We start from the raw sequence: 12,203 nt of genomic DNA on the forward strand, positions 1-12,203 counted from the left end.
ATTCCAGACCAATGGATATCACATGCTTATGTGATAGCACAGGGCACGGGATAAGCGAATTCATAACATAATATGATGAACTTTAAAAAAAAAAAGTCTCCCTATCCCCACAGCTCTTTTCCAGCCTCCAACCAGCTGGGAGAGCCTGAAATTACACCATTAGCACTTTACAGTAAGTTATTATTTGCCATTGACACCACAGTGTGAATTAGCTGATTAGCTTGCTGGAGGACTGCAAGTTATGGGAGGGAAGTCATTTCCTCTGCAGCCTGGCAGAGAAGATCTGGGCCCAAGTCAGGCACAGAAGAACAGAGCCAGGCCGCCAGAGCTGAGGAAACACCAGGTCAAAGACACCAAGTCTATAGCGTCACAATGAGAATCAGAAGGCCCAGGTTCAAGTTCTCCCATTACCACTAATCAAGCAGTGTGTAGTTCATACAATTCGGTGCCTTGGTGTCCTCTTGTATACAAGAGGTGGGGCCTGTCCTGCATGAGGACAAGAAAAGTAGAATTGATCTCTTAAGTGCTGTCCTGTGGAGAACAGTCAGTGATCCTCTGAACTAGGCTCAGCCAGGGGTCCCCCCATGGTCCCAGGGGAAAGAGCTTAGAAAAAGAAACGCTGGAACTTAGGAGTGAGAAGTAGGTAGTCACTTTGTCGAGTACCCAATTCCTGGTCTACCCAGGCACAGAAAGGTAGATAAAGGAAAGGAGGGAAGGAGAGAGGGCCAACTTGAGCCTATCCCCCTCACTGCATTCCCTTTTAAAATAAAACCCATTTATATATAAATGTTGGCCTGGTGCCCAGTCTCTGTAGAAAAGCTTTTCTGTATTAAACGCTACAATGAATTAAATTAACCATAATGATTTCTTTGTGAATGGAAACCTCTCTCTCTCTCTCTCTCTCTCTCTCTCTCTCTCTCTCCCCCACCCCCTTTTTCTTTGTGACATGGTTTTGATCAGGTTTCCCCTTGCTCCTCAAATGTAACACACCCCAACTCCCCCACCTTATCTCCCATCCCCCAACACCCCACATGATTGGCCTCCCAGTGAGTGACCAGTTCTGTGAGCCTTTCCCAAGGTTAAACAGATGCCTTGTAGTGTCCAATGTAGAGCAGAAGTTACCCAGCCGAGGAGGGCTCATGTGTGCTATGGAGCCAAGGGCATGTTCTAGGAAAAGCATGTGCCCACTGTAGTTTCCTACCTGTGCAGGGAGTCTGTGAGCATCACTCCTCTTTGGGCTGTAAACTTGATCAGATTGTATTGAGTTTAACTTTGCTAGAAGAAACTGGAAAAGTGCTATTCCTGTGGTAAGGGATGTACCTGAATGCACACAAGAGAAGAAAATATATTAGGGGCCTTCATGAATGAGGCCTACTTGAGGACATATCTGCTTTCCACAAGGAAATCTCTAAGCGTGGCTCTCGGGACTTTTGTCCATGATTCTTTGGTGCCCTTTTCTGCCTGCCTATGTGAATACACTTGAATGTTGATCATTGGAGCTTTCCTGAGCCCTACACTTGAACATACAGAAAGAAGTCAGGCCTGAGTTCTGCCTGCCAGGCACTCCCTGGGAGATGGTAAACAAGTAGTGGTTAGAAGCTGGGCAAGGACTGCCGGCTGGTGGAACCTAATGGTGATAGCTTTGAATCTGGGACCAGACCAAGGGTCCTAACTGACAGCAATCTTTCCCATGGGTATAGACCTTGATATGTTCAAGGCCCTTGTATAGGCATGCTGCCATTTCTCCCACACAGCAAGCCTATAAAGCACATGTTATTATACCCAGTTTACAGAAGTGAAGACAGTTTCAAACCTCTGGTACCAGTTAATAGCCTAGCTCTGCCCAACCCACTTCAAATTCCATCTCTGCCAGGTAAGCCACAAGCAACTGTTGATTCCTGCCCTCCAGCTGCAGCACTCTCGCGCATACACACACACACACACACACACACACACACACACACACACATCTCTGCTTTTCTACTCCCACCCCAAAGATGTCTTTCCCATACTTCTACAGTCGCATCTGTGCCAGGACAGGTGCCCAGTCCCTTTTCTCAAAAACACTGAGTCATTCTATGTGCTTCTCCCAGTGCTTCCTCCTTTCCACTCCCAAAGCCTGTTGTTACCATCTCTTACCCACAGTGGTACATCTCTGGTTCTGCTTCCTTTCTCCTCCCCCTCCTCCTGCTACTTCAACCAGTCTTCCAGGATGACACTGGGACTTCCCCCAGATGGTGGTGTTGTGGGTGAGCAAGGCTGATCTCCAGCATCTCTGTCCCTCCTTAGCGTCTCCTCACACGCAAGCAGCCATGCAGTCCTAGGGGAAAGATGGGAGATGGTCCACTGTACAATTCAGAGTCAACTCCAGTATTTGTGTTCTTTCTTCTGCCAAGCACTGTTGTGATAGATGAACATCTTATGGTAGCTCCAGGATCCATCAAGCTTGGAGAGGCTGAGATCAAAGCCAGGGACTGGCCACAGCAAGTACACACGTGAAAGCGGAAGAGAGAATGTGCTATAGTTTGGGTAGAGACGTGAGATGGAGGACTAGCAGGACTATGAAATCTTTGTGACCAAGGTCCAAAAGCCTATGGAAAATCAGGCCCTTGCAACCACAGAACTCAGCAGGCAAGCCCCAAAGACTCAGTCTAACAAAGGCAGATTTCTCCTGAGGGCCTGGCATCCCTTAGAAGCTTTGTGGAGGGGGAAACACAGCAGCCTAGGAAAGGGAAAGCATCTTGAGTCACATAAGATGCAAAGAACGTGGGACGAAGGCTCACCCCTACCCTTGTCCTTTCCCTCATTGCCCTTCAGCTGGTGGGTACTGGCTTGGTCCCGAGGCCTGGAGAGTTTGTACCTGTCTTTTGTGAATGGATAGCCACTCATTTAACTCTTGTCTTGGGGCTGGGGGCAGGAGTTGGGGGTTGAGGTTTGGGGTGGGCTGCTTAGCCTTTATTCCTGTGGATGCCCCTTCATGGATGGCAGTGGCAGTTGGGGGTCATGCAGGAAAGAGACCATGCAATGAGGCTGGCCCCAGAAGAGTTTGGCAGAGTGCCAGCAGGCCTGCCCTGGCACAGAGAGATGTGAACGCATGGCCGTTGCAACTGGCCTAATTGCTATCTCATCAGCTCTCTCAGGGGCTTAGTCCAGAGCCAAGGAAGGGAGGTTTCTGCTGGAAGACATGAGGGAGCCGAAGGAGAGGTGGAGAACCCGGCACTTTGAAAGGCATGAACAAACCCCAGCATGCCCAGGGCAGAGACCCAAGTTTAGGGGTTAGGAGGAGAGGCCGGGAGAAAAAAAATAGCCAGGAGGAAGAGACTAAGGTTTCCATTAGCCAAGCTCAGCTTCCCCCGTGACCTAGTGTCTCCCCCTAGCTGGCATTTTGTTCTCCTTTTCCTAGGGTCTCATCAGACTTGTAGGCTTTTCTACTTGCTGTTGGCTTCCCCAGACCATTACCGTCAGTCTCCCTGACTACATCAGCACCCCCTCTTCTCTCTGAGGATGCAGAGACCTAATTTTAGCAAGCAAACCAGAAAATTCTCAGCTACATTTGGTATGCCTGACTGGCTCCTGCTTCATGGCACTCCATTTCCGAATCCTTACCTCTCTACTTACGCCTCCCTACTTTACATAATCTTTCTCTCTCATTCCCAGGCCCTTCCTCAGCAAGCTCCTCCAAGGCTGGGGTCCTCCAAGTACCTTTTCAAAATGTGCCACCCTATCGATGTTCCCCTGCTCGATACTCTCAACCATGCCTGTAGCTTCCACCACCTTCTCAGCCAGTGACTCCTGTGTCACCTCAGCCTGGACTCACTCCTCTAAGCTTCAGCCTGCATAGACATGTATTGAGGTGTATTAAACTTGCCTCTCCTCAAATCGAACCAACAGTACCATTTGAGCATCCTAGTTTCATTTCTCTTAGGGGCAGGATCTCACCCCACCAATCCACCCAGGCTTCTAGCTAGAAACCTTCGCTCTTCCCTTTCTCTTGCCTCTCCCATCTAATTAATTACCATGTCCTGCCAATGCAATCCTCCTTAATAGCTCTGGAATCCATCCCAAGCATTCCATACAAATGCTGCCTTTATCATTTCTCTGCCACCAGAGTGCGTCCTCTGCTGAGCAGCCTCCACACCACAGGCAGTTAAGATCTTTTCTGTGTGCTCTTCCCCACTGAAAACCTGCTGGTGACTCTCCATTGCCTCTAGAGTCATAGCCAAGTTCCCAAGCCTGGCAGATTGGCCCTTAGGTTCCAACCCCCCAACTCACCTGGCTCATCCCCTAACCCCAGCAAGACTCCTGAGCTCAAGTCACATGCCACACTTGGCATCCACTTCCATTGGTAAACATCTACAAACACAGGCATCTGGGATCAGAGGATGGTTAAGTCTGGGCTGGGGATGGATGCAGCTCAATGGTTAAAGGGGTCTTCCTTTGTCTAGATGCTGCAAGGCTCTAGTTCTGAGTTCCACTCTCAGTGATGCACAAAGAAAGAAAGAAAGAAAGAAAGAAAGAAAGAAAGAAAGAAAGAAAGAGGAAGACGAAGAGGAAAAAGAAGATGACAAATTAAAGGTAAATTTTCTCCGAGTTCCTAGATGGCAGGGTAATACACAATTATAGCCCCAAAACTCTGGCAGCTAAAACAGGAGGAACATGAATTTGAGACCAGTCTGACCTACCAACAAAAGAGTGTGCTGGGCTGATGAAAGGGCTCAGTGGGTAAAGACATTCACTGCCAAACCTGACAACTTGAATTTTATCACCAAGAAGGAAAGAACTAATGCCTGCAAGTTGTCTTCTCACTTCCACATATAGTGTGGCACACAAGTGCATGCATTGCACACACAATAAATAAATGTGTAAAGAGAGAGGGGGGAAAGAATGTGTTCTTAGGGGCCTGATTAAGTAGCCAGGATGATTACTTTAGTGCTTTGTATCTGTAAAATGGGGCTAGAACCAGTTATCCCATAATACCAAGTTTCTCTTATAACGAGACTAAATTTGATCGGGTTTTGAAGCATTGGAATAGCAAATGATGAATATTAACAGAAGGGTTCTAGAGAGATGCCTCAGAGTTTAAGAACATGGGTTACTCATGCAGAAGACTGGAGTTCACTTTCTAGCACCCACATCATGTGGCTTACAACTGCCTATAACTCCAGCTCCCTGGGGTCTGATGTCTCTGCTGTCTATAAGCAGTCACACATGTGCATATACCCACACAGAGACATACATGCATACACACGACTAAATATAAATTTAAAAATCAATTTAAGGCCTGGAGAGATGGCTCAGTGGTTAAGAGCACTGATTGCTCTTCCGAAGGTCCTGAGTTCAAATCCCAGCAACCACATGGTGGCTAACAACCATCCGTAATGAGATATGACGCCCTCTTCTAGTGCATCTGAAGACAGCTACAGTGTACTTAGATATAATAAAGAAATCTTTTCTTTAAAAAATCAATTTAAGAAATGCTGTATACGTATCAGCTATAATTCTTGCTTGAAGCACTATCTTTGTGAAGCTGCCTCAACCTCTGAGATTATGAGCAGTGCCTCTGTTCTGGGAGTCCAGAGGGCTGACTGACTTGTCATGGCTGACACCCTCTGCCTATTGTTTGCCTTTCTTCTCTTGCTAGTTGATATCAAGATAACTGTTCAGCTAGGTGTGCAGCACAGTGATAAAGTGCTTAGTGTGCACAAGGGTCTGAGTTCCAGTCCCAGCTCCCCTACTCTGAGAAATGGGGAGTATTGGTTTTCTTACTTTTGCATCTGCATCCCATATTGTGATTTTTTTTCATCTGACTCTCCAACTAGCCAGGTAATACCATTGTTGCTGTCATTTGAGAGATGAAGGAATTTTCTTAAGATCACACAAGCTAGAAATCTGCATGATGCTTAAACTTAACTAAATCCAAATTTGGAACTGCCCAATAGCTCAGTGGGGCAGTACCTCTCAAGTTGTACCTTCTTCCTAGCACTTGAAAGGAAACAAAACAGTTTAACAAAGGTAACAAAGTCTACAGGATTCCAACCAGGTGATGTTTCTCCTTCTCCTAACTGCCTAGGTGAGGAGCAAGTCTGGAAACATTGCCCTGAAAGGAAGGAGTATTGGAGCTTTGTATGGGCTGGCTGGCTAGAGGAGACACAACTCAGGGGCAAGGACAATGCCCTCCCACTCATCTGTTTGAAGCCTACCAATGCTGGTATGTATGTTTCAGTAGTGGTGCCAACGCATGTGGCGGACACATGTGTAATGAGGTCATGCCAGAATGCTAGGGATGGAAGCCTTCATCTCCAGAGTATCCATTCACCTCTGTGTAGTCCTCCAGGGTTTCTAAGGTGCTCCTCCATCTTTATTTTGTTCTTTGATCAGTTGCGTGCACCTGGGGTGGAGTAACCATGGCTCAGCTAGGACAGTGATACTATCAGAGCTGGAAGTCCAACCCTTACTCAGCACAGAAAGACTTTGACAAGACCCACTCCCTTCCTTCCAGCTAGGAGCCTGATGAGATGAGGACTGCGGAGGTTATTCCCCAGAGAAAGAGGGATGGAAATGAGGTAAGGTTGGGCATGAGCTCTGCAGAGAGAGACACTCCACTCACTCTTACATCTAGCTCAAGCCTCACAAGAGATGGTAGAAGTGGAGTGCTTGATGCTTCATTTAGTAGAGTTACTCAATGCAGAGCCAACCTCAGACATCTCTGTTGCTTATTAACTAGAAGGCCTTGAAAAAAGTCGCATACCCCTCCATACCTCTATGGTCCTCTTCTATCAGACTGAGACAATCTGGTCTGCCTTGTAGAATCGATGTAAACATGAGAGTACGTGTGTAAAATGGCGGACACATGAGTCAGTAGGCACTAATAAATGACAGTCATTAATCTCTTAGATTTGATCTTGGGGGCACAGTGATAAAGACTCTGGAGCCATCTGGGTTCCAAGGTTGTTTATTTTAAATATTTCCACCCCTCTCCCCATCTTTCTTTCCCAGGTATGGAGGCTAGAAGGGGACATTGAATGTCCTCCACTTATTCATCTCTGCCTATTCGTTTGAGATGCAAACTTGGTTTCTTAACCTACCAGTTTGTAATCTTTGACAAGTGACTTGACTTCTCTGAGGATGTGTTTCTTCAGCATGAGGCTGATTAAAAGATTACACGAGTGAATATTTAACTGGCTCCAGGCACAGAGTATATATACTCTGAGCATCATTCTATCAGCCAAAGGCTTGAGAGGCCTGAGCTAGTGCTCTTCTCCCAAGGTCTCACATTCCTTTCATGAACAATAAGCTAGCACCAGCTGGAATAGATGAGTTTTCTTTCATTCATCCTCCATACCCCTCCGGAGGGGCCCTGCCTATAGGGGTTACTGTGAGCAAGCCTGACTTTATCCAAGATCCCCCCTCCCCCAAGAGACTCCTCCAGATTAGGCTAGAACAGTCCAGAACCTTTCAAAAAGGGTTGTTGCTCTTGGCCAGCTCAGAGAAAGAAGCCTCTTTCTATCCCTGTAGAGTCAGAGGTTAAGAGGTTGCACAAAATCCACCCTCACCCACAGCCCTGTCGCACCAAGGCAGAGTGGCCTACTTCCTGGAGCCTCCAAGGCAAGGAGACCAGGGTTGAGGGCCCACAGCTGGAATCCAGGCCACTGAAGGCAGGTGATGCCTGAGGACCTGTTCTGGAGTCATTTACCTATAACAGGCCCCCGGGAGTCAGGATGCATTTGTCCAGGTGTCTGCCCTAGACTCCCGCAGCTCCACCCACCACAGTGGCCACCACCGCCATGGCGGTCCGGGGAGGCTTTCAAGGACCCGGAAGGAAACAAGAGCTCAAGCCCCTGGCCCACTGGGGTCAGCGTGTGGCTGCTGGCGCAGGCTTTCACTCCAGAGCGGTGACAGGCGCATGTAAATGACCTCTGGGCGCTCGGCCCGCCCCGCCCCCCCCCCCACGAGCCGCGTGGAGGGAAATGGGGAGAGGCCCAGGAATTGTTTGTAATTAGTGTGTTTTTAAAGGCTTTTCCGTGAGCCTTTAGCCGAGTTTGGAGGAGGGCAGCTTGCCAGGGAGCATTGAAATGGAAATCCTGGGTTCTAGGCGGGACACTCTTGGAAGGAGATTCTTCCCAGAGAAAAGGCCAGAGGCCTGTCCCCGCCCCCGCCCCCCTCCCCTGGTCCCTCTGTCCACCATCCTTCTAGCGCCTTCCTGGTTCGGCCGGCTGGGCGAGGTGGGCGGCTTTGTGGAACCGCATTCCTGCCCACAGGCCTCAGAACCCGCCGGTCAGCAGAGCAGGAAAGGTTGCTGCGGACGCCCGCAGTTGCCACTGCCCCCCACCCCGAGCAACCTGTCTCCCCTCNCCCCCCCCCAAAAAAAAAACCCGGCCAGAGTTACCTCCTCTGGTTACCCAGAGGTCGTGTGTATATGCAGCTTTGCCAGACCAGAGTGAGTGGCAGTTGAAAGCTTGCAAAGCTTTTGCACATCCACCCGGCCAGTGGGCCTTGCAGAAACTCGAGGGGCTACCGTCCATCATTATCAATTCGCAAAGGCGTTGAGCAGAGGGTGCTTTGAGGAGGGGGGGGGGGTTCTCTAGCAAAAATCACTGAGCTGGGCCTAAACGCCAGGCCAGGTCTGTCTAAACCCTCAAGTCTGGTAGGACGCCTCGCAGCTCCTCTTACCCAGGCTGCTGCTCCCACACGGTGCTGACACGCAGGCAGGACTGTTGCGGTGCAATCCCCGAGCCTTGTGGTCTAGGATCATTTCCTGTGGCCTGAAGTACTTATTTGCAAGTTGTAAGGACTGCCCGGTTTTTAGAAGCTTCGCTGAATGCTTCCAGCTGGGAATTTAACCTTCTCAGACCCAGCTGTGGATCTTGAGAGCTCTCTTAGTTCCCACCCATTTTCCTAGAACCTCCAGACATAAATTGGGGTGTGGGGCAGTGGAAGAGTACCGGACTAAGATCCGGGAGGGATACCGGGGCTTGCTTCTGCCAACCACTTTCTCTGTGACCTCTCTGGACCTCTCTGACCTCAAATCAAGGCTAGGAAAGAGCATGCCTGCCCCTGTGTGCAGCCTGGGCCTCTTGTTTTTACTGCAACAGGGAATGGAACTGCAGTTCAAGGTCTTATAAGAACAACGGAATTGCTGCTTACAAATTGCCTAGGTAGGTCCTTATGAGCAGGGAAAAGAAACCATCCTCAACCCCTTTCCCCACCTCTCCAGCACTAGACAGATAGACAACTTGAGGCACAGGGGGATGGAGTGACTTCCTTAGGATCATCTAGGGAAGCCAGTGAGAAAGTTAAGATTAAAAATCAGTTCGGTAGTGGTGGCACGAGTGGTTGTACTGAGAGATTTCCCACACATCCCCATCATTGCTAAACCACTCCCAATACAATTGTAGTAATAATTCAGATTTAAAATCCTGTGTAAACCACAAATGAATTTATCTTCGAAAACCCTGCTGTGTGTAAGTCTCCTGTATTATTCATCTTCTCAACACACCATGTTCTTTGTGAATCTCCAGAGATGTTCAAGCTCTCACTACACTACTTTGGCCCTTACATCTCCCCTAGAGCAAAATGGTGGCCATTTGCCAGGCAAGGGCTCTCTGTATTCCTCAGCAGCCTCCTCCCATGTCTGAACCTCAAGCAACCTCAGGGACCTACCTGGGTCCAGGGCTAATGCTGGGGTCTCTTACTCCACCCCTCATTTAACCAAGAGGGCTGCTCAAAGGCAGTCCACCCTCCTTGCTTCTGTCCTTCCTTTGGTTCAAGAAGTCAGAAGTCCATAGAGCAGGGGCTGCAAGTTATGGCAGAGTAATGGAAGTTTCATCCATATTTCAGAGGTGGCTCTGCATGTGTTTCCCTGGTGTCTCGCTTCTGGAATGAAGCCTTTCTGAATCTGCCATCACACACAAAGCATCAAGGAACTGGAGCATGTATATTAAAACTGCCGAAGGTCCTTAGAGATCCCTAGTTCACCGCTCTCCAGTTAGACCTGGAGAAACTGAGGCCCAGAGGAGGGATAGAAACTGAGAAAGCTGGCAGCAAAACTCAGACCAGAAATATCTCCTGTTTTCACAGTCAGTATGTTTCCCCACCCTCCCACCTACCCTGCTGCCTCCTGAATGTAAGTGTAGGCTCGACCATGTGTGTGTTAATGCAGCTTGATAGCTGCTGGGAGGGTCACCCATGGAGCCACACACCGGCCCATTCAGTCTGACATATACCCCAGCTGGCTTTCCCCCAACATGCACTCTGCCTGCCATGCACACTCACTGGCACCTCCCCACCCCTTTCCCTCCACTCCTCTTCCTTCACTATCCTTGCTTAAGTGCATCCAAACCGATGTGCCAGGCAAACCCGGCCGTCTGTACCCGTGTCTCTTTGTTGATATTGATGCCCACAGCTGTGCACAGAAGCACTTGAAGGTGCTGGGGGTTGGGCATCTGGGAAGGTTGCATGGCACAGAACTGGGATACAGATGAAGGTGAGTATGAATACCAGATGAATCCAGAAGGCTCTGGCTAGGAGGCTGGGAGCCCAGGCACACCTCAGATAAAGCAAACAAGGGATTATTCCTGTGTTTGGAGGACTAGACAGGAGACATGGCTCCACAGCCTAAATGAGATACTCTTGAGCATGGAGTGCCTAGAGACCTGTCTGTGGGCAGGCGAGATGGCTCAGCGGGACTGCTCTTCCAAAGGTTCTGAGTTCAAGTCCCAGCACCCACATGGTGGCTCACAACCACCTGTAATGATAACTGACGCCCTCTTCTGGCGTGTCTGAAGACAGCTACAGTGTGGTTATGTATAATAATAATCTAGAGAGAGAGAGAGAGAGAGAGAGAGAGAGAGAGAGAGAGAGAGAGAGAGAGAGAAAGAGAGAGAGAGATGTTCTTGTAGAAAGAGGGTCGGAGCAGGTGGGGGAGTCATAAGCCAGAGAATTGTGAAGCTGATAAACCCTTTGGGGCTGGGGCAGGGAGATGGCTCATTTGGGTAAAAGAACTAACCATTCAAGTCCGGTGAGTCATGTTCCCTCCCTTGGACCTAGATTTAAGAGCAACAAGAAAGCCAGAGAGGGTAGCATACATCTCTCTGTAACTCTAGCACTCCTGCTGCAAAATGGGAGACTAAAATGTGCAGCTGCAAGAACATCGAGAGAGACCCTGTCTCAAGAAGGTGGTGGGAATCAGCCCCTGGTAGGTGTTCCACACACATGTCACTCACACACTCACACAAATAATTAAATAAATAGAAATTTAATAAGACAACTATCTTGGGCTGGATTAGGCTGGGCATTTCTAAGTATCCTGTGGGTACCAGTACAGGGTTATTAGATGGATGTGGGAATGAATGGATGAATGAATGAATGAGCTCTGATACTATATATCCCCTTGATTCCGCCTGGGCTTAACTAAGCCCATGTCAAAACCAAAGCTGGCTTAATGTCATTGACTACTCAGGGAAGGGTTAATAAAAGCTAGTAACCCCAGGAGAGCAGCAGAGTTGGACGGTGCTGCTAGTCATACTGGTCATCCTGTCAGAGTGGAACCCATCAAGTAAGGCCCTTTGGTGACCATGTAATCTAACATCTCCTCCTACAAAGGTCTTAGAGGAGAAATTGAGATTCAAATCAGACAGGAGCATGAAGTATATGATTCTGGAAGCTATTATTGACAGGGGTCAGTTAGGAGTTAGGTTTGTTTTGTTTTGTTTTGTTTTCTTCTCTGGCTTGGGTAGCCTTCTGATACCCTATATGTCACCTCTCTGCTGCCATTATCCCTTGTATCCCTTGTAGTCCCTGGAGTGTGCAGAGGCTTGAGATACTAGGTTTACTGGCTTCTGAGTATAGGAGAGACATAGGAAACATAGCCATAGAGGCAGCTCATATAGAAAGAGGCTAAGGGTCACAATCCTATCCTGTCTGCTCTGATGACACACATGGTCCTCACTCTCACAATGTCTGCAAAGAAAGGGTTAGGGTCCCTCTCCCTCTCCACCGAATACACCCACATGCAAGTACTTGTAGTATAGACACTCTGGGTAAGTGACAGGGTCTTCATCTTTCCATCTCTCAGTGGGGTTTGGTGTTGCAACTAGAGAAGAGGTATGCATATACAAGTGATGGGAATTTTCCTTCTTAACATACAATGCTGCTTGCATAAGTTCAATTGGCTAGACACTGTGGGAAGTAAGTGTTCAGAACTT

At 48.6% G+C, this 12,203-nt stretch overlaps 1 long non-coding RNA gene across 1 annotated transcript; it reads right to left on the reverse strand.

The window, feature by feature from the left end:
- Positions 1-1,234: 1,234 nt before the first annotated feature.
- LOC115030080 lies at positions 1,235-8,746 on the reverse strand. Its single transcript, XR_003835674.1, has 3 exons — positions 8,671-8,746; positions 2,140-2,320; positions 1,235-1,320 (listed from the first exon to the last, which is right to left on the reverse strand). It is a non-coding gene; the product is annotated as an uncharacterized LOC115030080 (long non-coding RNA).
- Positions 8,747-12,203: the final 3,457 nt, after the last annotated feature.

Source organism: Mus caroli, chromosome X, assembly GCF_900094665.2.
Source record: "Mus caroli chromosome X, CAROLI_EIJ_v1.1, whole genome shotgun sequence".
Lineage (NCBI taxonomy): Eukaryota > Metazoa > Chordata > Mammalia > Rodentia > Muridae > Mus > Mus caroli.